At 39.0% G+C, this 24,619-nt stretch overlaps 1 protein-coding gene and 1 long non-coding RNA gene across 9 annotated transcripts in view; one reads left to right on the top strand and one right to left on the bottom strand.

The window, feature by feature from the left end:
* Positions 1-24,619, top strand: part of FRMD3 (FERM domain containing 3) — a 354,484-nt gene that overhangs the window by 318,860 nt on the left and 11,005 nt on the right. The window lies entirely within an intron of this gene.
* LOC104653220 (uncharacterized) overlaps positions 3,286-24,619 on the bottom strand; it is a 57,139-nt gene continuing 35,805 nt past the window's right edge. Inside the window, exon 5 of the long non-coding RNA XR_746454.3 lies at positions 3,286-4,601. This is a non-coding gene — a long non-coding RNA (uncharacterized LOC104653220). The remainder of the gene's footprint in view (positions 4,602-24,619) is intronic.

Raw genomic sequence — 24,619 nt, 5'->3', positions numbered from 1 at the left:
GGAGTTTGAGACAAGCCTGGGCAATATGGCAAAACTCTGTCTCTACCAAAAACAAAACAAAAAAATTGGCCAAGTGTAATGGCATATGCCTGTAGACCCAGCTACTCAAGAGGCTGAGGTGGGAGGATCACCTGAGCCTGGAAATTTGAGGCTGCAGTGATCCATGATCATACCACTACACTTTAGCCTGGGCATCAGTGAGACTCCGTCTCTTAAAAAAATACCAGTCATTGTTGAAAAGTCAGAAAAAATGAAGATACAAATAAAATTGAAAAACCACCTAATGTTCCAACTGTGTTATAAATGTGTAGAATCCATCTACATATTTTTGACAATTTTTAAAAATTTTAACAAAAATATACAAGAGATGTTATAATCTACTTATTCACTTCACAACATAACGTGTTGAGTATAAGCGTGTTTCTTGCAGTAGGTAAGTGAGAGAGGAGATGGATGATGATATTACTGCATAATCTATGGGTTGCTTGTTGCATAATGAGGTTCACAGTATATAGTGCTTGATCCTTAGAGGTTGGGGATCCCTTACCTCATCATCTCCTCTACTTGTGGCTCCTTCAGATTCTTTTGTCCCATCTTCAGGTCAGGGAGGAGAACGTTCTGCCTTGGAGCAATGACTTGTGAAATTAATGATCAGCTATTCATGGTCGTTGCTTTACTTTTGGGTGGGCTAATTTTGCTGCCTAGGCTGGGGCTCATTAGAAGATTTTCAGGAATTTTGTAAGCACAAGTGGAAAGAGAAGTGCATTGATGAGTATTTCAAAATACTGTTTTTGTTCTTTATTGGTATTTGGAGAGACAAGACAGAGAAGTGGAGAGAAGGAAGTCGGAATCTCAGGCTCAGGCTTTTCACGAAGTAGAGTGATCCAGACTGCCTCTCTGTGATCATGACCTCCATTAGAGGGCTCAGTCCCATGCTTCTGCTCTGTGCTTTTGGCTGCTTATTGGACACCTCCATCTGGAAGGCACACACACAACCGCTTATATTTAACACATCATCTTAATGTGTTTACAACTCCCCTCATGACTTCTTCTTTCTCCAAAATCCAGTCTCAAACCTGTTCCTTCTCTGACTTGGTTGATGACATCACTATGTATGCAGTTGTCCCAACCAGAGGTCTGGAAGCCACCCTTGCCTTGTGACCCTTCCCCACACTCCACATCTACTCGGCCACCAAGGTTCTCTGAATTCTATCTCAGAAGAAGCCCTAACACTTAGCCCCTGCTATCCCCTCTTCCTCTCTTTTTGGGAACATTGCAACCTCTTTCTTATTGATCTCCCTGTAGCCCATCCTCTGAACTCCTGCTACAGACTTTGCTGGAAGTAGTTTCTGGAACCTGCCCATTGACCGCATGGAGAGTTCAGCCTCACAGTGGGGCCAATGGTTCCTCACATACTGGCCTCCACTCTCCTCTCCAGCCTTAGTTCCCTCCAAGGCCTTTCATCCCGCCTTGACCTTCTCATCCTTCTCCAGATAAAGCTTCCCCTTCCACCACCGCCTGTCTGTGCCAATTCCTTCCTTCCCATGCTGGTTCCTTTGCTCTGGCTGTTCTTTTTTCTTTTCCTTGCTGCACCAATAAATTGACACTGATTTTTCAGGTGACTCCTTTTCTATGACATATTTCTTGGCTCCTGACATGGCATTGATAGTTTTCTCCTTTCTTTATTTCTTTATCAAGGTACTTGAAACATCTGTTTCTATTGGTTTGAATGTTCAGCCTATCTGGGTGCCCAGTCCTTGGGGACTGCTCACTAAGGGATAGATGACTGAAGGGAGGGAACTTAATCTAGCTGACTCTTCTGGTCCTGACCTGAAACCCTAAGATTAAATACAAGTCCTGTATTGTGGAGTAAAATACAAAATCCAGAATTCTAATTTGCTTCCATTGAGAACTCACAGTAAGTACCGTGCATATTTATAATGCATCAGGCTTTTTATATAATTTAAAAAGAACAAATGGGCTAGGCATGGTGGCTCATGCCTGCAATCCTTAGTGCTTTTGGAGGCTGAGATGGGAAGATCACTGAGGCTAGGAGTTCAAGACCAGCCTGGGGAAACTAGTGAGATGCCATCTCTATAAAAAATTTTAAAAATTACTCAAGTGTGATAGTGTGTACTTGTAGTCTTAGATGCTTGGCAGGCTGAGGCAGGAGGATCACTTTGAAGCCCAGGAGGTCGAGGCTGCAGTGAGCTATGGATGGGTCACTGCACTCCAGCCTGGGTGGCAGAGCAAGACCACGTCTCAAAAAAAAAAGAACAAGTGATGTTTTTGTAATTTTTGCTCTAATTTTATTTTTAAAAGCATTTAAATGTTATCCTATTGGAGCAGAATATGATAATTTTAGCCAATTTGTGCATAAATCAGTCAATTTCTTGGAGAGGGTGAGGAACGGTATACATTCTTTATAACATAGGAGCAGTGACTTCACAAAAATATCTATCTTGAGTCACAAGCATGCATTTTGATTCTCCTTGCCCAAGTTAACTGACTACTTTGAATGAATTATCTACTCTTTCCCATTTATAAATAAGTTGGGGAGTCAGGAAAATACAAGGAAGTAACTCATGGTAAGGAGGCCTTAGAGCTACTGAGAACTGTGGTGTTGAACAGAGCCCAGCTGTGCTGCTTAGACGATACTCCGTCTACAACTGTATTCTCCAGAGAATTTTTATTCACCTTTCCCCTGACTCTACAAGGTGATGCTGGGCCCCGGAGAGCAGTGATCTCAGTTTACAGGCAGGAAACAGTCAATCTGATAGGGGAAATCATAAGAGGAACAGTGTTCCATGTGCCAAATGTGTGTGTGTGTTTTTTTTCATGTAAGTTATCGTAATTTGATCCTCATGACCATTTCTTTGAATTGGATAGACAGATACTGTTATCTCACTTTCCAAACAAGGAAATTGAATTATACAGATGGGTGATCACCTGGTCATATGGTCCTGTCTCTCAGCGATGTTGGCAACAGCTTCCCTCTCTCTTTACTATATTCTCAAGAATATAACCCTCCTATCACAAATATATTATTAAAATTATTGTTTATATATTTTATTAAATTAATACAATCTTTAAAAGTCCTCTGAGGTATGTGTTAGTCCTAAGGACTCTTTATAATGGATTCTTAACATCTTACCTGATTACAGAGAACATTTAATGAATGTGATTATATTTCATTATCTTTCCACTTGGAGTTAGCAGTTAGCTAAAATTGTAGTGAATCTCCCATATTATTTTAACTAATGGCTGACTCCACTACTTGTCAAATATTAGTTAATAAAGTAGATAATAAATGGCATATTGACAATGGTATCATTATAGTTAGTATTTATTAAATGCCTATTCCATGTCAGACTCCCAGTCATGTAAGCACCCAGTATCCTCACCATTTTGCAGACAGAAAATTGAATTTCAACAGGCTTCTGCAGGTTTCCCAAGATAATAGGCATGGTCGGGTTAACTTTACCACCAGCAATACTGCTACTCCTGAGGAGGAGTAACTAGTAATAGCATGTTAAAGAGACAGATGGTTGACAGAAGGAAGAGAATCCAGGCTATTTAAAATCCTCACTGTCTTCCTCTTGAGCAGTTAAAAGAGACCAAAAAAAAAAAAAAAACACAATGTGTTGAAAAAAAAACCTGCTGACATTTATTGAGTAAACTGCTGTGCAAGGCACTGATCTGAGAATGCCATGTGTATTAACTTGGTTAATCCTCACAACCACCCATGGAGGTACACATTGCTTTTACTTCTATAAAATGAAAGCTCATGTTACAGATGTGGAAATTGAGGCTCTGAGATGATAAACAGTGCACCCAGGATTAGAACCCAAGGACTGCTCCAGAGTCTGTGCTTTAAATCTTGCTTAATAAGTTCTGGTTCATGGGAACCAGCTCTGTGTTAGGCACTTGATATGTAGATCTCATTTCCTTGTCATAACAACCATGAGAGGAGATGTTGTCTCCATTTTACAGTCAAGGGGCTAGGGCTCCAAGCTGTCCAGTAACTTCCAGCCACTCACAAAGTAGAGGCAAGTTTGTGGCCTTTCCTCGGATCTGTGTCAGGTGGTTTGTGCAGGAGCAGCCATGGAATTCAGGTCCATGAACAGTTCTTATCACTGAATGTCGTTCTTCTTCTTTGGTTTCAGGCTGACTTAGCAAGCAATGTTTGTGACACCTCATTATGGAAAATCGATTCTCCTTTTTACACATCTACCACTTTCTTTGGCCTCTTGTCACTGCCCAGACGTGCATTTTCAATTCACAGACAAACAAATGAATCAAAACAGAAACAGTATTCAAGGGCATCCAAATGTGCTTCTCATATTGTTCAGTTGAGCACAGTGGCCCAAAACAGAACAAAGCTTACAGTGCAGGATCCTGCAGAATCTTTGGCTTGCTTCCATATTCCCACCTCTCTTTTATTCTTCCTCTTGAAAGGTACCCACTCCTTTGGGCAGAGTCAGACAAGGTAGAGAGAAATGACTGAGGCAATTTAGAGTGCTTGTCTTGCTAGCTTGTCTTTCTCCACGAAACGAGAAGATCCATAAAAGAACAAGAGTAGAGGAATCTACTTATGATCTCTGAAAAATAGCATAGAGAGTGAGAGCAGGTTTAAGAGAGGGAACAGTGAAAACCATGTGAAATGCTAAATATTCTGACAGGCTATAGTTAAAATAACAATAATAATATTTTGTTTGTTTTTTGAGATGAAGTCTTACTCTGTCTCCCAGGCTAGAGTGCAGTGGCAAGATCTTGGCTTGCTGCAACCTCCGCCTCTCAGGTTTACACGATTCTCCTGCCTCAGCCTCCCAAGTACCTGGGATTACAGGCACCTGCCACCATGCCCAGCTAATTTTTTAATAATTTTAGTAGAGATAGGGTTTCACCATGTTGGCCAGGCTGGTTTTGAACTCCTGACATCAAGTGATCCACCCGCCTCGGCCTCCCAAAGATCATAATACTTTTAAAATGAAAGGTAGGAAGGAGGCATTTGAAACAATGGTGAGATATTAAGCTTGACAATTATGGAGAATGACTATTCCAGTAGAAAAGAACAGAAAGTATGGTGATGGTTTTATTTCATGTTTTTTACTTGTTTCCTGTTTTGTTTTTGGAAGGTCTGTTTGTTTCAAGTGAGCTGTCAGGTCACATGTTGTTTTAACATGATGATAAACATAAAGATTTATCTATATTCCCTTCAAACAAGCCAAAGGGAGATTGCCTCAGTATTGAGCGTTGGCCTACTGCATGCAAATGAACCCCCGTTTATCTATGAAATTCATCATGTGTTACTGCAAAGTAACAATTTCTCACGAACAGTGATTTTCAGATTCGTTCTTCCGTGTCCTAAAGATTTTTAGCAGTTCTTCAAGAACCACTGTTGGTGACTAGTGAGAGAGGTGTAGTAGGTACTATTCCTGGGCCCCACTTTTGCGTCAGTCTATCTGTTTTATACACGGGAATTCTGCCCAGAATTATGTCATCCGGGAAATTGCAAAGGGTTGAAAGTTTTGAGAACTTTTAGGAATATTTTCCTTTCAAGCTTCAGGGTTGAAAATTAACTAACTCCTGTAAGAGTAGGAACTCCTTGCCATACTGGAGACTGCTCACCCAGGAGAGGGGAGTGGGAGGCCCCGTGAGGCCCCTGGAAATGGTCTACCCCACCTTAGCCACAGTGCATGGCTGGCAACATGCTTTTTCCCTTCCAAGATTTATTGTCTGAACTTATATTTTTCCAGTGTGCAGTTTTACATAGTTGACGCCACACTGTTAATATAAAGATGCTTTTTTTCATGTAGTAGTATATAGCAAGCATTTTAAAACATTATTAAATTCTTCTAAACATGAATTTTAATGTCTGTGCAATATTCTATCACATGTATTTAACTATTTTCCCACTGGAAATTTAGACTGACTTAAAAAACTTTTTTTTTGTTATAATACATGATACACTAGTGAACATCTTTGTCCAAAAATTTTTGTCAGCATTTCTGATGATTTCCTCAGAGTTAATTCACATAAGTGGAATTTCTGGTTCAAAGAATACCACAGCTATAAAACTGCACATATTTTGCTAATTTTCTTCCCAGAAATGCTAAATCAACTTTATATTGACACAAAACAACAGATAAATTCAATTGCCTGCTCTTAATAAACCTTTGTTTCACAAAGGATTATTAGAAAATTATCTTTTGGTGACAGTAGATATTTAAAGTAGAAAAATGTAGGCAGGTGTGGTGAAATTGTGTGAGGAAAATTTTTTCTGCTCATCCCCTTCATCCTTCAGAAGAAAAGGATGAGGAAAAAAAATGTACAAGCAAAGAAATATAACTTTAAGATAGAATGAGGAGGCAGTTATTAATTAGTTGAAATTTTTTCAAATATAGCATGTCTTAAAAAAACATTGAAGCAGCTTGCATCCCTGAGCACGTCTCCTGGGAGGCAAGCACATTTTATACTGCAGATGTACGAGTGCAGGACTTTCGACGTGCTAAGAGTCAGAATGTAATGTTGCGTGGCACCTGCATTTAAAACACTAACTTTAGTCAGCCTGTATGAATTGGAAACCAAGGTTCAAATCATGGCTTTGGCACTTACTAACTTCATGATTGTTGTGAGGTCAATTACTGTAAGTTGTTGTTTTCTTATCTTTAAGGTGAAGAAAATATTAGCATTGTTGTGGGATGGAGATAAGGCATGGGGGGAATTCAGCACTTTGTCAAGAGCTGAGTTGACCACAACAGCAGCCACATGTAGCTACTGAACATTCGAAATAGGGCTAGTCTGAATTGAGATGTGCTAAACATGTATAGTGTGCAACACACTCTAATTCCAAAGTCTTAGTTCCAAAAAAGAATGCAAACTCTTTATTAATAAGAGTTTATAATTATTAATGAATTTTGATATTATTACATGTTGAGATACTATCTGGATATCTTGACCTCAAGTAAAACACATTATTAAAATTAATTGTAATACATTTATTTTGGTTTTTAAAGGCTTCTTTTCCCTCTGTGAAATGGCTTATATTATAATTTTATTGGACAGTACTGCTCTAGAATATAATAAAGGCTCAAGGAACAATTCTTAGAAGAAAAGGTGGGTTATTTCTCCATTATTGAACTGTCCAATTGTTATCTTCTGGGGGCATTTGATTCTTAGCAAACTATGGGGCATTTGGACAGGGTCCTCTGTTTTGTTCTGGATGGTTTAGAAAGGCTAGAGTAGGGCTGATGCATAATCTTTCATTGTTTGTTAGAGGGGTGAGTGGAGAGTTTAAAAATAGCGTCCCCTCCCTCCTCCCCTCCCAATGCTGATCCCTCGTGAGTTATTTCTGTTGGCCGCATTAGGAACCTGACATTTGATTCATTCAGTGGGTCCTGCCTAGGTCCTTTAAAACAGAATGGAAGGTTAGGGAAAGGCTGCCCTGGGCCATGACAGGCCGAGGAGACCAAGGGTATTGGAATAACCAGTATGGCAAAATGCTTGGTCAAGATCCAGACTCGACGAAGCCTCCAATTGCACATGGTGAACCACTGCAACAGTAACGTGTTTGTTCGTCTGCTGAGACTCGGCTCCAAGGTCACAGCTCGGAATGCTGGTATGTGCCGTGCCCTGGGCTGCCATCCTGTGCCTGAAGTGTTCGGGCTTCCAGCTCCTGCTCACTGCTGGTGGAGAGAAGGCCAGGGTGATCTTGGTGTCAGAGGCTTTTGATAAGGGTGAGAAGAGAGGGAGGGAGGAAAGCAGAGACAAGTAGGAAGGAGTGTGAGCAAGTCAGTGCAAAGGGGAAACAGGAGGGTGTGTTCCCTTGTTCAAGAAAAATGATATAAAGTTGTCATAAATACGAATTACACCCTAGTCAGCAGGGAGTTAGGAGGGAGAGGGAGGCAGCGGTGGTGTGTACCTCCAGATTGTTCAGTAATATGAGAAGATTATGGAGAAGGCAGAATGGATGATCACAATATGCCCTCCCTCCTTTCATTGTTGAAAAGGGTCAGATCTCAGATTTGCTTGCTGGGGTGAGGCAGAGCTCCACTTTATCCTCAAGACATAGCTTTACTCAAAATACCAGCTGAAGAATTGCAACCAAACTGACCTTCTGCCAATTGCCTTTTCATTGTAAATATATTTTGATATTTTATGGGCCTTGGGGAAAATAGGAATTGAAATAGGAACTTAAAAAGTTAGAGCTTACAGCAAGAAAGAAGCTGTGGCTATATGTGTACATATGGTTTTTACCAATTGATTAAAACAAAATGTACCTGGGAAATGTCTGGACTTGGCTATATCTCATGCACACGTGTGGAACTGACTTATAAGTGAATTGAGATGAAATTAACTATTTGTATAATGACATAAGTAACACAGGATGTGTTCTTATTGTAAAAGATTTTTAAAAGAATAAATATATAGATGCTTTCCTTTAATACTCCCAATAGTTGATCTATGAATATTGCCACATAGGATATAGGACATTTTTGTATGAATGGGATTGTTTGAGATATAGTATTGTAGAATTATTTTCTTACTTTATCATATGACTTGAAGGACTTTCCATATCCATACATGTTAATATACATCCTTTTTAGAAATGGCTGGATAATAGTAAATAGAGATATAATAACTCATTTAATTATCAAATTATTGGAAATGGTTATGTCTCATTTTTTGTCTGTAACAGACAATACTGCAATGCATATGTATACAGAGGCATTTCTCTTTAATAGATGCTTAAAAGTATAATTGTTGGGTTGAAGGATATGTAAATTTTAAGTTTTAATGGAAATGGGCAAATTATCCTCTAAAAGCAAATACTAACAAGGTGAGTACCAGGTTGTCTGTTCCCCACATAATCACTAACCCTGATATGCCCAGTTTCTTAAAAGCTTTGCAAAATGGTTGAAAGGGAAATGAGACTTCATTGTTTTAATTTGCATATCCCTTTTTGTCAGTGAAGATAAGGATCTTTTCAAATAATTGTCTATTTTCGTTTCTTCTTCTGAGAATTGTCTATTTGTTTACTTAGTATCTCTGTTGTGCTTTTGTCCTTCCCATATAGACTGTAGTATTTCTCTTTCAATCTGAGTATTAATTCTTTATATTTTACAAATGTTAATGTTTTTTCTCCCAATTGGTTCTTGGTTTTCAACTAATATTTAATGTTAACTTTATGACCCAGGCACTTTTTATAGGCACAGAGAACCTCTATATGTGCAGGCTACTTATTTTGTATATTTTAGGTTTTATTTCTTTTTTATCTTAATTTTCCCCATGCCAAGATTATAAAAGTATTTTCTATCTTTATTCTTAATAATTAATGCATTTACTTGAACTATATGAAATTGCTGGTAATAACTGCTTATGACCTTCAAAATTGGCAATTTCAATTTCATGTGGTATCTAATTTTGTTTTAGTTTAACCTTTTATCTTCTTAGGAATTTAATGTGTGCATGACATAGTATAGGGATATACCATGGGATATAGGGATAAACCATAGGGATATAGGGATTTTCCTCCACAATTGGTTAGCAACTTTTTGCAAAACTATTTTTCATAAAGAAATTTTCCATTACATTCAAGGGTATATTTCTGAATTTTATTTGTTATATTCTGGCTCTATTACTATACAGTATAGTTTTAATATCAGGTAGGCCAAGTTTCCCCTGCATTGCTTTTTTTTTTTAAAGAAATTATATTTTTGGAGCAATTTTCAGATTCACAGTAAAATTAAAAGGAAGGCACAGAATTTCCCACATATTGAGAATTTCCCTAACACATGCTCAGCTTCCCCCATTATCAGCATGCCATACAAGAGAAGTACATTTGTTACAAATGATGTGTCTGCATTGAGACATCATGACTATCCAAAGTTGACAGTTTACATTAGGGTTCACCTAGGTGTTGCATATTCTGCAGGTTTGGACAAATGTTTAATGACATGTATCCACCCCTATAGTATCATACGTAATAGTTTGCCCTAAAAGTTCTGTGTTCTGCCTGTTTATCCCTCCCTTCCCCTAATTCTTGGTAACCACTATTTTTTTTTTTTTTTTTTTTGGTCTCCATAATTTTGCCTTTTCCAGAATGTCAAATAGTTGGAATCATACAATATGCAGCTTTTTCAGACTGGCTTCTTTTATTTAGTAATATGCATATAAGATTCCTCTATAGTTTTTCATGGCATTTCTTAGCACTGAATAATACTCCATTATCTGGATGTGCTCACTGATTTATTATCCAGAAGTTTTTGGTTATCCATGTGTACTTTTACCATTTGTCTTTTTTGAAATTGTGTTGGGATTTCTTTCTATTGAAATTGCATTAAAGTTTAGATTAGTGAGAGGAGAGCTGAATTTTCTTTTTTCTTTTCTTTTCTTTTTTTTTTTTTTTTTTTTGAGACAGAGTTTCGCTCTTGTTACCTAGGCTGGAGTGCAATGGCACGGTCTCGGCTCACCACAACCTCCGCCTCCTGGGTTCAGGCAATTCTCCTGCCTCAGCCTCCTGAGTAGCTGGGATTACAGGCATGCACCACCATGCCCAGCTGATTTTTTGTATTTTTAGTAGAGATGAGGTTTCACCATGTTGACCAGGATGGTCTCGATCTCTTGACCTCGTGATCCACCCGCCTCAGCCTCCCAAAGTGCTGGGATTACAGGCGTGAGCCACTGCGCCCGGCGAGAGCTGAATTTTCAATGTATCAAGGCCCCCTATTCAGGAACATCATTATGTTTTTCAATTTATTGAGATTTTATTTTATGCTACTGTGTTATATTTTAACATTGTCCTCATACAAGTTTTTCAGACTTCTTGTTATGGATATTCGTGGATATATATTCGTGGCTATTTTAATCTGTGCATTTGGCTATTTTGAATGATATTTTCCATTATCATTTTTTATATTGTCTCTGCTGTATGCACTAAATCACCTGCTTTAATATCCTGATCTTGCACTTGAACACCTTACTAAATTCTTATTAGTGTCCTCTTTCATTGTCATCGCTTTTCTATGTAGATAATTCTACTACCTGGAACTAGAATTTTGTGCCTTACTTTCCAATATTTACACTTCTTATTTTTTTGTCTTCATCATATTGCATTATCTAGGGCCGATACTGATGTGTGGTGATAATTCTTTGTTATGTTCCTGACTTTGGCGGGAATTCTTCCAACGTTTTGCTATTATATAATGTTTGCTATCACAGGTAGTGATTTCTACAATTCTCTAGTAGATATTTCAAGTCCTTGCCTCTCAGGACATAAAATTTTAATGGAAAAACCCATAATAAATCTGCAGCACAGTGTAATGATTGACTGTGGTGATAGTTTGCAATGCAAAGAGATCCCCAAGCTGATATGACAGCTGCATCAGTTAGGATGCCATCATCAGCAAGTAACGAAGAATTCTAATTAGCACTGGTTTAAATAATAAGGTGATTTATTATCCAAGACAAGTCCAGAGTTAGAGAGGATTCCAGGGTTGAGAACCAGTTTCATTTTATCTCTACACTGCTCTTCTCAGTCAGCCAAGCTTCCCCTCAAGCAGTTGCCATCAGTACCACAGGATGGCTGCCAGTTTTTGCTGTCTCCTTCATTTACAACAATGTCGAGAGATAAGGAGTCTGTACCTTTCCAGGATGTTCTTCTTAGAAGTAAAAACCTTTCTAAAAAATCCATCCCTCAGGGCCCCTCCCACTACCTCTTTTCTTCTCCCCTTCAATTTCTATTTTCAGGATTGGCCCATATACCAATTTTAAAACCAAATGTGACCAAAAGACTGGAATTACCATGACTGGCTTAGACTAATCATTTGGGCATAAATGAGCCATAAGGAGTCAACCATGAAAAGTACCAGATAAGGAGCATATAACCGAGGCTGGGAGTGGGGGGTAGGAGAGCCTTTCCAGAGGATACAACACATAGGGTCTTCGAGGATGAGTAAGAGCTATCCAGGTGCAGAGGACATTCCAGGAAGAGGTAGCAGGCTGTGCAAAGACACAGAGGCATGACATAATGTGACACATATGGGAACCCCTCACTAGGTGGGCATGGAGGAAGCATATGTGGTAGAGTAGAGCTTTTTGTACTAAGCTAGAGTTTAATATTTAGCCTGAAAGGCACGAGAAACCTTTTAACAAGAGGATAGATATAACTAATTAGGCCTTTAAAAATGATTATTCTGGAAGCAACTTACAAGAAGCTGGTCTGAAATCAAAGAAACCAGTGAGGAGGCCACTGGTATCATCCAGTTAAGAAGTGATAAGAATGGAGAGGCAGGGATAGCTTTGAAAATGAAGAGGGTGGCAGAATTCACAGAAGTTGATGACAGATGTGAGCAGTGGGTGAGTAGTAGTAGTTTTGGCCAATCCTTGGGTTGCTGATATAAGAGACTGAAGAAAAGATGGTGCCATTTACTACATAGTGAGTGGTGCAGGAGGGAAAGAGTGGGGAGGGAGATGATGCATTTGGGTTTGGATGTACTGAAGTTGTCCTATGCACAGTTGCCTGGTAAATCTCACTGAAGAGTTTTAAGCTGAGATGGACCAGAGATTCAGCAACATAGATTTCCCAAACTAAGTTATGTTCTGTGTACTCTGGGAGAATAAATTTGGGAAATATTGAGTTAACATAAAACTGATTTCATCTATTCAGGACCTTGCAAACATTTGTATATACTAGTAGTAATATTATTGAGTGATTACCATGTGTCAGGCACTTTACGTGTATTAACTCATGTAATCCTCTACACACAATATCCCCATGCAGCATGTCCTGAAATTTTCCCCATTTTACAGATGAGGAAACCTGGAATAGCACAATTAAGTAATTAAGTAAACTGTCAATGGCAATGAGTACAAGGCCAGGATTCAAACTCAGAAAGGTGACTTCAGAGTTTGTATACTTAATCTTGATGGTAATATTCAAAAGGTGATAGAGTGTGCACAGTTTCCCAAATTTAGCTGACCACAGAACACTCAAGGGACAGCTGGCAGAACCTTAAGGGGCACTGGTGACCTGTAGTAGCAGGTTGAACAATACTGTAGTAGCATATTGGAGCCATAAATGTGGTTGAAATGCCAAGAAAGAGGATATAGAGTAAGAAGAGCAGAAAGTTGAGGCCATCACAAATAAGAGTGAAAAGACTGTGAAGACAGGTAGCTTAGAATCATCGGATGGAAACCAAGGGAGTACAGAACCTCAGAGGTCAAGTGAGCAGTAGGAGGATGGAAGAAAACACTCATTATCTTTAGCAGTATGGTGATCATTGAAGACTTTGTGAGAGCCATTTCAGTGGGTGGGGGAAGCAACTGACCATGGAAAGCAAGGACAAGGATTGCATGAATCATCTTCGGGAATTGTACATATTCACTCAAGTCACCCAAGATGATGGTAAGACTATGGGTGCCAAGATGGTTAGCAAAAGTAGAGGCACAACCAAGAGGCGAGGCTGGCAATGATGGCCACTTGGAGAAGAGAGTTTAGTCTGCAAGGATGAAGCCTAAGGATGGGGAAAGAACCCGAACGCCAGCCGATGCTGGCAGCCTGGGTGCTGGGAGAAGATGTTTACATGAGAGGCAGTGTTTCAGATTTCAGAGGCGAGCAGCAATGGGAGAGTATTAGGATCTGCCATGTGTGTGTGTCTGTGTGTGTGTGTGTGTGTGTGTGTGTGTGTGTGTGTGCGCGTTATTTCCTGAGTCACTGGAATGACTCTTCATAGGTTTTAAATAGAATGAATTGGTGACTCCCAAATATGTTCAGAGACACCAGGAACATTTGTAGCATTAGATCTTCTGCTGTGTTTATTGCTGAAACTAAAAGCTCTCATCTGGAAAAGTAAATGTCATCTTTAGGATTTTTCTTTAAACCCATGGGACAGGAGTTTCTCTTGAAGTATTAAACTTTATCTTCCAAAAAGGAGAGAGAGAGGAGCCACATGTGAGGTTAACGGTATATTGTCTTCCTAAATTTTAGAAGTTTGCATGCTGCTTAATGTGAATAGAAAACCTTTCAGGGACTGACAGAACATGTAGAGAATACAGTGATATTTAAAGTTTATTTTATTTCTAACCTACGTCATTAAGCTCACAACAGCCAGTGATTTCTGTGTATGTGTGTGGCTTCTGTCTTGGCTGTGATACTATCACAGGAGAGCTTCCATGTAATTAAGTGATCATAACATTTATTTGAAAGTAAAAAGAGAATTTTAACAATGCTGCCATACTGACACCACAACAGACATAGAGTAGGACTGTTCCAGGCAAATGGGGATGAATTGGGACCCTACATATAAGGTCACCATGGGTTCAGCAGATGAAATGGGGCCAATGACAGAGAAGCCTCTTCCCCCTTAGTTAAGAAGTGAGGGTCTTTCTGGGCCTCTCAGATCTCCTTCTCTTCAGCCAACATGGTAAGTTTGGGAAAAGCATGGGCTTTGGAATCAGACAGGCATGGATACAAACCCTACTCTGTTGCTTTCTAGCTTTGTGACCTTAACTTCCCTATGCATCATTTTTCTTATGACTCTTAACGAATATCACATGCTCATATACTTTAATGTATGCAGCCAAGTAGACAGTTATTAAAAATCTTAGTGTCCTTGTCTCCTTTTCTCTTTCTACATTTAACTTTAAGTAGGACAGACTGTCGACAGACATAGTCTAAGCTGGAGCCACAGAAAACTGTACTGGGAGGGTCTGGTCCATTTTGCAGTTAAAAAGCCCAAGACTATAAAACTGAAGTGGTGTGCCTAATGTTGCTCAGATACTGTGGCTTAGCTGGGAAACTGATTTCAGGTGTCGTAGGCCACTGCTTTTTTCACTCCTTCATATTTTCCAGAAGTGGAGTGGTGATCTGCAATTTTTTCCTCTCCCACTCTTCTCCTTCTTACTCTGAATTCAAGAGTACAGTAGATCCACTGGCTCCCAGAGCCAGTATTGCCAAGATGATCAACATTAGACCACTCAGTTTAGCCTACCTCAGGGGGAATGGGTCTGGTTAGTAACAGCAGCTATGAGATGTCTATAGAGACCTGACAACTTCACGTGCCCTTGAGTTGTGGTTGTCACACTTTCAGGTCCAGTGTGTCCCTATAAAAACAAAAACCTTGGAATGTTCTCACTACCATCCTGAGGAGTAACTTTTAGAAAACAGTCTGCCTACACTTAACTAAGTCAAAATAATGCTCTAACTGTCATATAAGGAAAAATTAGAATAAAATCATTTACAATAAAATAAGAATTTCCAAAGGTTTTTCTCAAGCATGACTTTCCAGGAGGCAGAATCAAAGTGTGAGATGTTCGGAATAGGGGAAAATGGGCATCAAGGGAACCACCCGACAGACTCAGGGTGGTAATATGTGTCGTGATGCAGGCAACTCGACTCCTTCGCATCCCCGATGATGTGATATTCTGAACTTCTAAATTCTCAGCAAAAATCTTGCCTCAATTTACACAGTGGTTGCATTTCTGAAAAATTTAAGATATGTTAAAATCATACCCCAAATGCTTTAGGTTTAAATGTAAAACAGAGGTAGATTATAGATTCAGATCATTTTAAGTAGGTATTTCATCTGTATGGATAATATCTGGTATTTGACATTTGAAAGTTGTGTGGGATACAAAATAATTCTTCATTTTGTGAAAGTATCCTACACATTTCAGCATGTCTGGCATCCTTGACTCCTACCCATCAAATGACACTAGCCCCCTCCAGTCATTATGACATCTACAAAAGCCTCTGTGATTTTCTGAAACATCTTCCTCCAAATGGTGATGCTTTCTTTGTACCACTGCTCTGGAGGTTTAATGGGCATTACATAGTTGGATGCCAGCATGGGCTGTCTCAGCGTGCCTCCAAGGGAACTAGTGTGGTGGTTCCTAATGATGCCACCTGCCAAAGCCTCCTAGGGTGAAGGTAGGCTTCTTCGTGCTCACAGGGTAAGCATCAGAGCAGAAGTAAGGCTGAAGAAATGTCTCCTGCAAAGTGAACCCGTTTGTTTTCAGCCAGATAACAGCAATGACAGTGGCAGATTTCAGATAGGAAAGACATTGCCATGTGGGTTTAGAGTTACTCCAAGGAACCCAGATGCCAGTCTTTGCTTATGAAGTTAGCAAAGTTAAATGCAAATTGCAGATGATTCATTATATTCTGATGTCACCATATTGTCCCTAAAGTGCTTTCTCTCATTTTTTTCTTCACACTTTGATCCTTTCAACAGCCTTGTGAGATAGTTAAGGGTTATTAGTATCCTCATTTTAAGGCATTTGCTCTGCTGACACCCAGTATTGCATTGCCTCCATCATAGAGATCACCACCCACAGGCAAACTAGACAAGGGCTGTTAGCCAAGCTCTTTAGCTGTTTTGTATACATACAAGCTGCTGGAAACCTCAGCTGTAGCATTTGGATTCTGTTGCAAATATGCTCAGAGTTAACAGTGAGGCTGGTTTCTGAATGTAACTGTGAGTACTGCTCATTCCATTTTAAGTTACAATTAATTTTGCTGTGCACTGAAAGGATCTATATTTTGCTTCAGTAATGAGATAAAGAACAGCTTTTCTAGTAATAGCATCTATCAGTAGCTGCCTAGTAGGTTGTGCTCTGATGCCTGGGCATGCTGTTGTATTAGGGTTTACATGAGTGGTGCGGATGGGAGTGAGCAGTGTGCAACCTGCTTGACTGTACATGGCAGGCATTCTGTCTGTCATCAGTGGCCACTCTTTTCCATTAATGTCTTTTGATTATTGCAATTTCATTTTATATGGTATTTCTTCAAATTAAAAAATGCCAACAATGGTATAAAAACATACTTACATTGCTATACTAAAAGGTAATAATAGTTAACATTATGGAGTGTTCTCTATGGGCAAGAAACTTGATAGCTATTATCTAATTTTAATTGGGCTGCATAATTATATAAATTTGATAGCAATTTCCTTTTTCTAAATCATTGTCATTTCACTTCTAACACAAAAAATTATCAAACTTACCAACTGAGCTTTCTGCATATATTCAGGAGGCTTCTTGAATGGAGTAAATTAACTTTAGTGAAGCAGTGTAGACAGTCTTACTAATGCATTATTTTGGTATCTTTGGACTTTTTTTTTTTTTTTTGAGAGAAAGTTTAGTTTTGATTAATTTATGCAGAATTAGCAACCAGAAAATATAAAAAGAAGCTATTTAAATTTTGAAAGACTTTCAAGGCTTGAGTTTTACAGTTTGCACTCAAGATTTCCCTCCCCCATCAACTTTTAAATTCAGGAGTACATGTGCAGGATGTGCAGGTTTGTTACATAGGTAAACGTGTGCCATGGTGATTTGCTGTACCTATCAACCCATCATCTAGGGCTCAGCATCCATTAGCTATTATTCCTGATGCCTCCTTCTCCCCAGCCCACTGCCGACAGGCCCCAGTGTGTGTTGTTCCTCCTGATATGTCCATGTGTTTTCATCATTCAGCTCTGACTTATAAATGAGAACATGCAGTGTTTCATTTTCCTGCTACTTTATTTTCTGTTTTTTGTTTAGTTTGCTGAGGATAACGGCTTTCAATTCCATCTATGTCCCTGCAAAGGGGCATGATCTCATTCCTTTTTATTATGGCTGCATAGTATTCCATGGTGTATATGTACCACATTTTCTTTATCCAGCCTATCATTGATGGGCATTGCATTTGAGTCCATGTCTTTGCTATTGCAAATAGTGCTGCAGTGAACACATGCATAAATGTATCTTTATTATAGAATGATTTATATTCCTCTGGGTATATACCCAGTAATGGGATTGCCAGGTCAAATGGTATTTCTGCCTCTAGGTCTTTGAGGAATAGCCACACAGACTTCCACAGTGGTTGAACTAATTTACACTTCACCAACAGTGTAAAAGCCCTTCTTTTTCTCTGCAACTTCACCAGCATGTTATGTTTTCACCTTTTAATAATAACCATTCTGACTGGTGTGAGGTTATCTCATATCTCATTGTGATTTTGATTTGCATTTCTCCAATGATCAGTGGTGTTGAAGTTTTTTTTTTTTCATGTGTTTTTTGGCCACATGAATGTCTTCTTTTGAGAAGTGTCTGTTCATATCCTTTGCCCATATTTTAATCGTTTTTTTTCTTGTAAATTTATTTAAGTTCCTTGTAGACTGTGGATATTAGACACTTGCCAGATGGATAGATTGCAAAACTTTTCACCCATTTTATAGGTTATATGTTTACACTGATGATAGTTTTCTTTCACTGTGCAGAAGCTCTTTAATTTAATTAGATCCCAGTTGTCAATTTTTGCTTTTGTTGAAATAGCTTTTGGCATTTTCATCATGTAATCTTTGCCCGTGCCTCTGTCCTGAACGGTGTTGCTTAGATTTTCTTCTAGGGTTTTTATAGTTTTGGGTTTTACATTTAAGTCTTTAAACTATCTTGAGTTAATTTTATGTATATGGTATATGGAGGGGGTCCAATTTCAATTTTCTGCATATGTCTAGCCAGCACTTCCAGCACGATTTATTAAATAGGAAGTCCTTTCCCCATTGCTTGTTTTTGTCAAGTTTTTCAAAGATCAAATGGTTGTAGGTGTGCAGTCTTATTTCTGAGTTCTCTATTCTGTTTCATTGGTCTATGTGTCTGTTCTTATACCATCACTATGCTGTTTTGGTTACTATAGCCTTGTAGTATAGTTTGATGTTAGGTAGCATGATGCCTCCAGCTTTGTTCTTTTTGTTTAGGATTGTCTTGGCTATTTGGGCTCTTTTTTGGTTCCATATGAATTTTAAACTAGTTTTTTTTCTAATTCTGTGAGGAATATAAACAGTAGTTTAATGGGAATAGCTTTGAATTTCTAAATTACTTTGGACAGTATGGCCATTTTCACAATATTGAGTCTTCCTATCCATGAGCATGGAATGCTTTTCCATTTGTTTGGGTTAGCTCTGATTTCTTTGAGCAGTGGTTTGTAGTTTTCCTTGAAGAGGTCCTTGAATTCCCTTGTTAGCTATATTCCAAGGCATTTTATTCTTTTTGCAGCAACTTTGAATGGGAGTTTATTCATAATTTGGTTCTCTGCTTGCCTGTTGTTGGTATATAAGAATGCTAGCTATTTTTGCACATTGATTTTATATCCTGAGACTTTGCTGAAAGTTCTTATTAGCTTAAGAAGCTTTCGGGCTAAGATGATGGGAAGTAAATATCTGCAAGTAAATATAATTTGACTTCATCTCTTCATATTTGAATACCTTTATTTCTTTCTCTTGCCTGATTGCCTTGGCCAGAATGTCCAATACTATGTCAAATAGGAGTGGTGAAAGAGGGTGTCTTTGTCTTGTGCTGGTTTTCAGGGGAATGCTTCCAGCTTTTGCCTATTCATATGATATTGGCTGTGGGTTTGTCATATATGGCTCTTATTATTTTGAGGTATGTTCCTTCAATACCTAGTTTATTAAGAGTTTTTAGCATGAAGGGATGTTGAATTATATTGAAAGCCTTTTCTGCATCTATTCATCAAGGATATTGGCCTGAAGTTTACTTTTTTTGTTGTATCTCAGCCAGGTTTTGGTATCAGGATGAGTTAGGTAGAAGTCCCTCCTTTTCCTCTTTTTGAAATGGTTTCAGTAGAAATGGTACCAGCTCTTATTTGTACCTCTGGTAGAATTCAGTTTCAGTTCTGAATCCTTCTTGTTCTGGGCTTTTTTCGACTGGTAGGATATTTATAACTGCCTCAATTTCAGAACCCATTATTGGTCTATTCAGAGATGCAATTTCCTCCTGGTTCAGTCTTGGGAAAGTGTATGTGTCCAGGAATTTATCCATTTCTTCTAGATTTTCTAGTTTATGTGCATAGAGGTGTTTACAGTATTTTCTGGTGGTGGTTTGTATTTCTGTGGGGTGAGTGGTGATATCCCCTTTACCAATTCAAATTGTGTTTGACTTTTCTATCTTTTCTTCCTTATTAGTATAGCTAGTGGTCTGTCTATTAATTTTTTCTAAAATTCAGCTTCTGAATTTATTGACTCTTTGAAGGTTTTTTTGTGTCTCTATCTCCTTCAGTTCTTCTCTGATCTTGGTTATTTCTTGTCTTCTGCTAGCTTTGGGGTTTGTTTACTCTTGGTTCCTTAATTCTTTTAGTTGAGATGTTAAATTGTTAACTTGAGCTCTTTCTAGCTTTTTGATGTAGGCATTTAGTGCTATAAATCTCCCTCTTAATACTGCTTTAGCTGCATCCCAGAGATTCTGGTACATTGTTTCTTTGTTTTCATTAGTTTCAAACAACTTCTTGATTTCTGCCTTACTTTCATCATTTAGCTGAGTCATTCAGGGGCAAGTTGTTAATTTCCATGTATTTGTGTGGTTTTGAGTGAATTTCCTAATCTTGAGTTTTAATTTGATTGCACTGTAGTCTGAGAGACTGTTTTGATTTCAGTTATATTCCATTTGCAGGGGATATTTTACTTCCAATTATGCAACCAATTTTAGAATAAGTGTCATGTGGCAATGAGAATGTATCTTTTTAAAATTTGGGTGGAGAGTTCTGTAGATATCTACCAAGTCCATTTGATCCAGAGCTGAGTTCAGGTCCTGAATATCTTTGTTAATACTCTGTCTTGATGATCTGTCTAGTATTGTCAATAGGGTGTTGAAGTCTCCCACTATTATTGTGTGGGAATCTAAGTCCCTTTGTAGGTCTCCAAGCACTTGCTGTATGAATTTGGGTGTTCTTGTATTGGGTGCATATATATTTAGTATATATTCTGTTGAACTCTTTATTATTATGTAAGGACCTCCTTTGTCTTTTTTAATCTTTGTTGGTTTAAAGTTTGTTTTCTTAGAGTATAGGATTACAACCCCTGCTTTTTTTTTGTTTTCCATTTGCTTGGTAAATTTTCCTTCATCCCTTTATTTTGAGCCTGTGTGTGTCTTTGCACATGAGATGCATCTCTTGAAGACAGCATACTGATGGATCTTGGCTCTTTACCCAGCTTGCCATTCAGCGTCTTTTATTTGGGGCATTTAGCCCATTTACATTTACATTTACAGTTAATATTGTTGTGTGTGAATTTGATCCTGTCATGATGCTAGCTGGGTATGTTTCAGACTTGTTATGTGATTGGTTCATAGTATCACTGGTCTGTGTACTTCAGTGTGTTTTTGCAGTGGCCGGTAATGGTTTATCCTTGCCATATTTAGTACTTCCTTCACAAGTTCTTGCATGACCGGTATTGTGGTGATAAGTACCCTTAGCATTTGCTTGTCTGAAAAGAATCTTGTTTTTCCTTTACTTATGAAGCTTAGTTTGGCCAGATATAACATTCTTGGTTGGAAATTACTTTCTTTAAGAATATTGAATATTGGCTCTCAATCTTTTCTTGCTTGTAGGGTTTCTGCTGAGCTTCTGTTAGTCTGATGGGTTTCCCTTTGCGGGTGACCTGGCCTTTCTCTCTGTCTGCCCTTAACATTTTTTCTTTCATTTCAAACTTGGAGAATCTGACGATTGTATGTCTTGGGGATGATCTTCTTGTGGAGAAACTTACTGGGGTTCTCTGCATTTCCTGAATTTGAATGTTGGCATGTCTTGCTAGGTTGGGGAAGTTCTCCTGGATGATATCCTAAAGTATATTTTCTAATTTGGTTCCATTTTCCCTGTCTCTTTCAGGTACCTCAATCAGATTCAGGCATAGGTTCAGTCTCTTTACATAATCCCATATTTCTTGGAGGTTTTGTTATAGCTGCCCCTCCCCCTGGGAACTCCATCCCAGGGAGAGATCAAAGCTCAGTTTGTAGAATCCTGCCTATAATGGCTAAAGCCCCCACAAGGAAGTCCTATGCAGTGAGGAGAAATGGATTGGGATCACACTTAAGAAAGCAGTCTGGCCACAATCTGGGAGGCAGCTGTCCTGCATTGTGGGGTACCCTTCCTCATCTGATCTGTCTCTGTTCTCCACAGTCAGCAGGCTGGAGCAACCAAGTCACCTACACTGCAGAGATGGTGACTGTCCCTTTCCCTCTGCACTTAGAGCCATTTTAAGCAGACTCCAACCTACTGTCATTAGCTCTCTGGGATTCCAAGCCAGTAGGTCTTAACTTGTGAGGTGCCATGGTAGTGGGGACCACAGAATGAGGCTACTTGGCTCCCTGGATTTGGCCTGCTTCCTAGGGATATGTACAGATGGATTTCCTGCCTTGCCAGGGATCCTGAGGCCAGAGTACATAAAACTCCTGGTTCTCTGTGTGTGCCTGAGTGGCTGCTCTGCCGAGATTCCACACAGTTTTGTGTATCAAACCCAAGGCCATGGTTGCATGGACTCACCAGGGGATCTCCTGATCCACAGGTTGCAAAGATCCAAAGGAGAAGCATGGTTTCCTGGGTGGGGTCACATAATCACTCACCACTTCTTGGCTGGCGGTGGGGGTTCTTTTGCTTCTGTGCCTCTCCCATGTGGGCTGCCACCCACTCTTCTGCTTTTTATTACTCTCTGTGGGTTGAGCTGTTCATGCCGTCAGTCCCAATGCAAAAACCTGGATATCTCAGTTGAAAGTGATGCATTTACAAGCCCTTTTATATTCATCTCCATGAGCAACAAAGACCACAGCTGCTCTAATCGGCCCTCTTGAGTCCCAGCATTCTGAGTACATGTTTTCAATTTTCTGGAGTATGTACCTGGGAGTGGTATTGCTGGGTCATCTGGTAACTCTATATTTGATTTTTTGAGGAACTATCAATTACTTTTCCAACAATGGCCACAACCATAAATAGTTTTACTGGCAAATGTAGGGTTCTAATATCTTCACATCCTCACCAACACTTGTTATTTTCAGTTTTTAAAAAGATTGTTGGCCAGGCATGGTGGCTCACACCTGTAATCCCAGCGCTTTGGGAGGCCAAAGTGGGTGGATCACAAGGTCAAGAGTTCAAGACCAGCCTGACCAACATGGTAAAACCCTATCTCTATTAAAAATACAAACATAAGCCAGGCATGGTGGTGCATGCCTGTAATCCCAGCTACTCAGGAGGCTGAGGCAGAAGAATTGCTTGAACCTGGGAGGTGGAGGTTGCAGTGAGCTGAGATCACATCCCTGCACTCCAGCTTGGGGAACAGAAGGAGACTCCATCTCAAAAAAAAATTGTTGCCATCTCAATAGGCATAAAGTGGGCTGGGCTCAGTGGCTCAAGCCTGTAATCCCAGCACTTTGGGAGGCCGAGGTGGGTGGATCACAAGGTCAAGAGATCGAGACCATCCAGGTCAACATGGTGAAACCCCATCTCTACTAAAAATACAAAAAAATTAGCTGGGCATGGTGGCATGTGCCTGTAATCCCAGCTACGCAGGAGGCTGAGGCAGGAGAATTGCCTGAACCCAGGAGGCAGAGGTTGCGGTGAGCTGAGATCGCGCCATTGCACTCCAGCCTGGGTAACAAGAGCGAAACTCCGTCTCAAAAAAAAAAAAATAGGCATAAAGTGGCATTTTATTGTGATTTTGACTTGCATTTCCCTAATGATTAATGATGTTGAGCATACTTTCATGTGCTTGTTGACCTTTTGTATATTGCTTGTATTTTTATGATATTTTTCATGTGGTCTGCTCAGTGCTATAAGATTAGAACGATCATGAAATATCTGTTGATTTTTGAATGATAAAACCAGTAATTTATGCCTGCACACCTTGAAGAGAGACAAATCACACAATAGCTTCATTAAAAGCTGGTTTACAGTTCCCTAATGCACTTGGCTGCCATTTTGCTTGTATGATAGATCCATCCTGGTGGACACTTCTTTGTTGCTAATTATATTTCCCACTATCAACCCAAGACTCAAAATTAGCAGAGTTGGCCCTGGGTCTGACCATAGGTGACTCAATTTCCTATCAGTAAAATGAGGCATTCAGAAACATTTCTCTCTCAATAAACATAAAGTTCATACCTTTTGACTAAGCAATTTCCCTTCTAGCATCTATCTATAGCAAATGAAATGAACTGAAATGAGGGGGAAAGAAGCTCTCTGTGTTAAGATGTCTCTTACAGCATTTTCTTTTTACAACTGCAAAGCATTCTAAATGTTTGCCACAGGCAACTAATTTATTGCATAACTAAATAAAAAATTTGGCAGCTTTTATAAATAGTACCAATGGGAATATGTTTAAACATAGAAAATGTTATTTTAAATGCAAGGAGTAAGATTTAAGATTGGGCATACAATATGATTGCATATATATAAAACTAGAACACAAATTCTGTCTAGAATGAAGACTAGAAAGCAGAATAATAAGTATATTATCATTGAATGACAGATTATGTAGTTTTACTATAATATATTGGGTGATAGTATTGACCTCTAAAAAACACTGCTCATAATTATAATAGTGATTTATTGTCATTTTATTCTTTCAAACACGAACAAGGTTAGAGGTTTGCAGATCAAAATTGCACAGCTGAATGTTTTAAATATTGCTAACCATTTGAGAAGTATTGGTTGGTTAGTTTTAGATTAGCATGTTCACCTTTGAACTTATGGTACAGTATCTTTTACTATAATAGGACTTTGTTAAAAGTTAGGATACCACCAAATAATTTCATAGATTGCTTGAATGCCATTAGTTTTCTTTTTCTGTTTCTT

This window comes from Saimiri boliviensis, chromosome 2, assembly GCF_048565385.1.
Source record: "Saimiri boliviensis isolate mSaiBol1 chromosome 2, mSaiBol1.pri, whole genome shotgun sequence".
Lineage (NCBI taxonomy): Eukaryota > Metazoa > Chordata > Mammalia > Primates > Cebidae > Saimiri > Saimiri boliviensis.
Note: the sequence above shows the minus strand (reverse complement) of the source record. Positions and strands in the feature narration are given on the sequence as shown.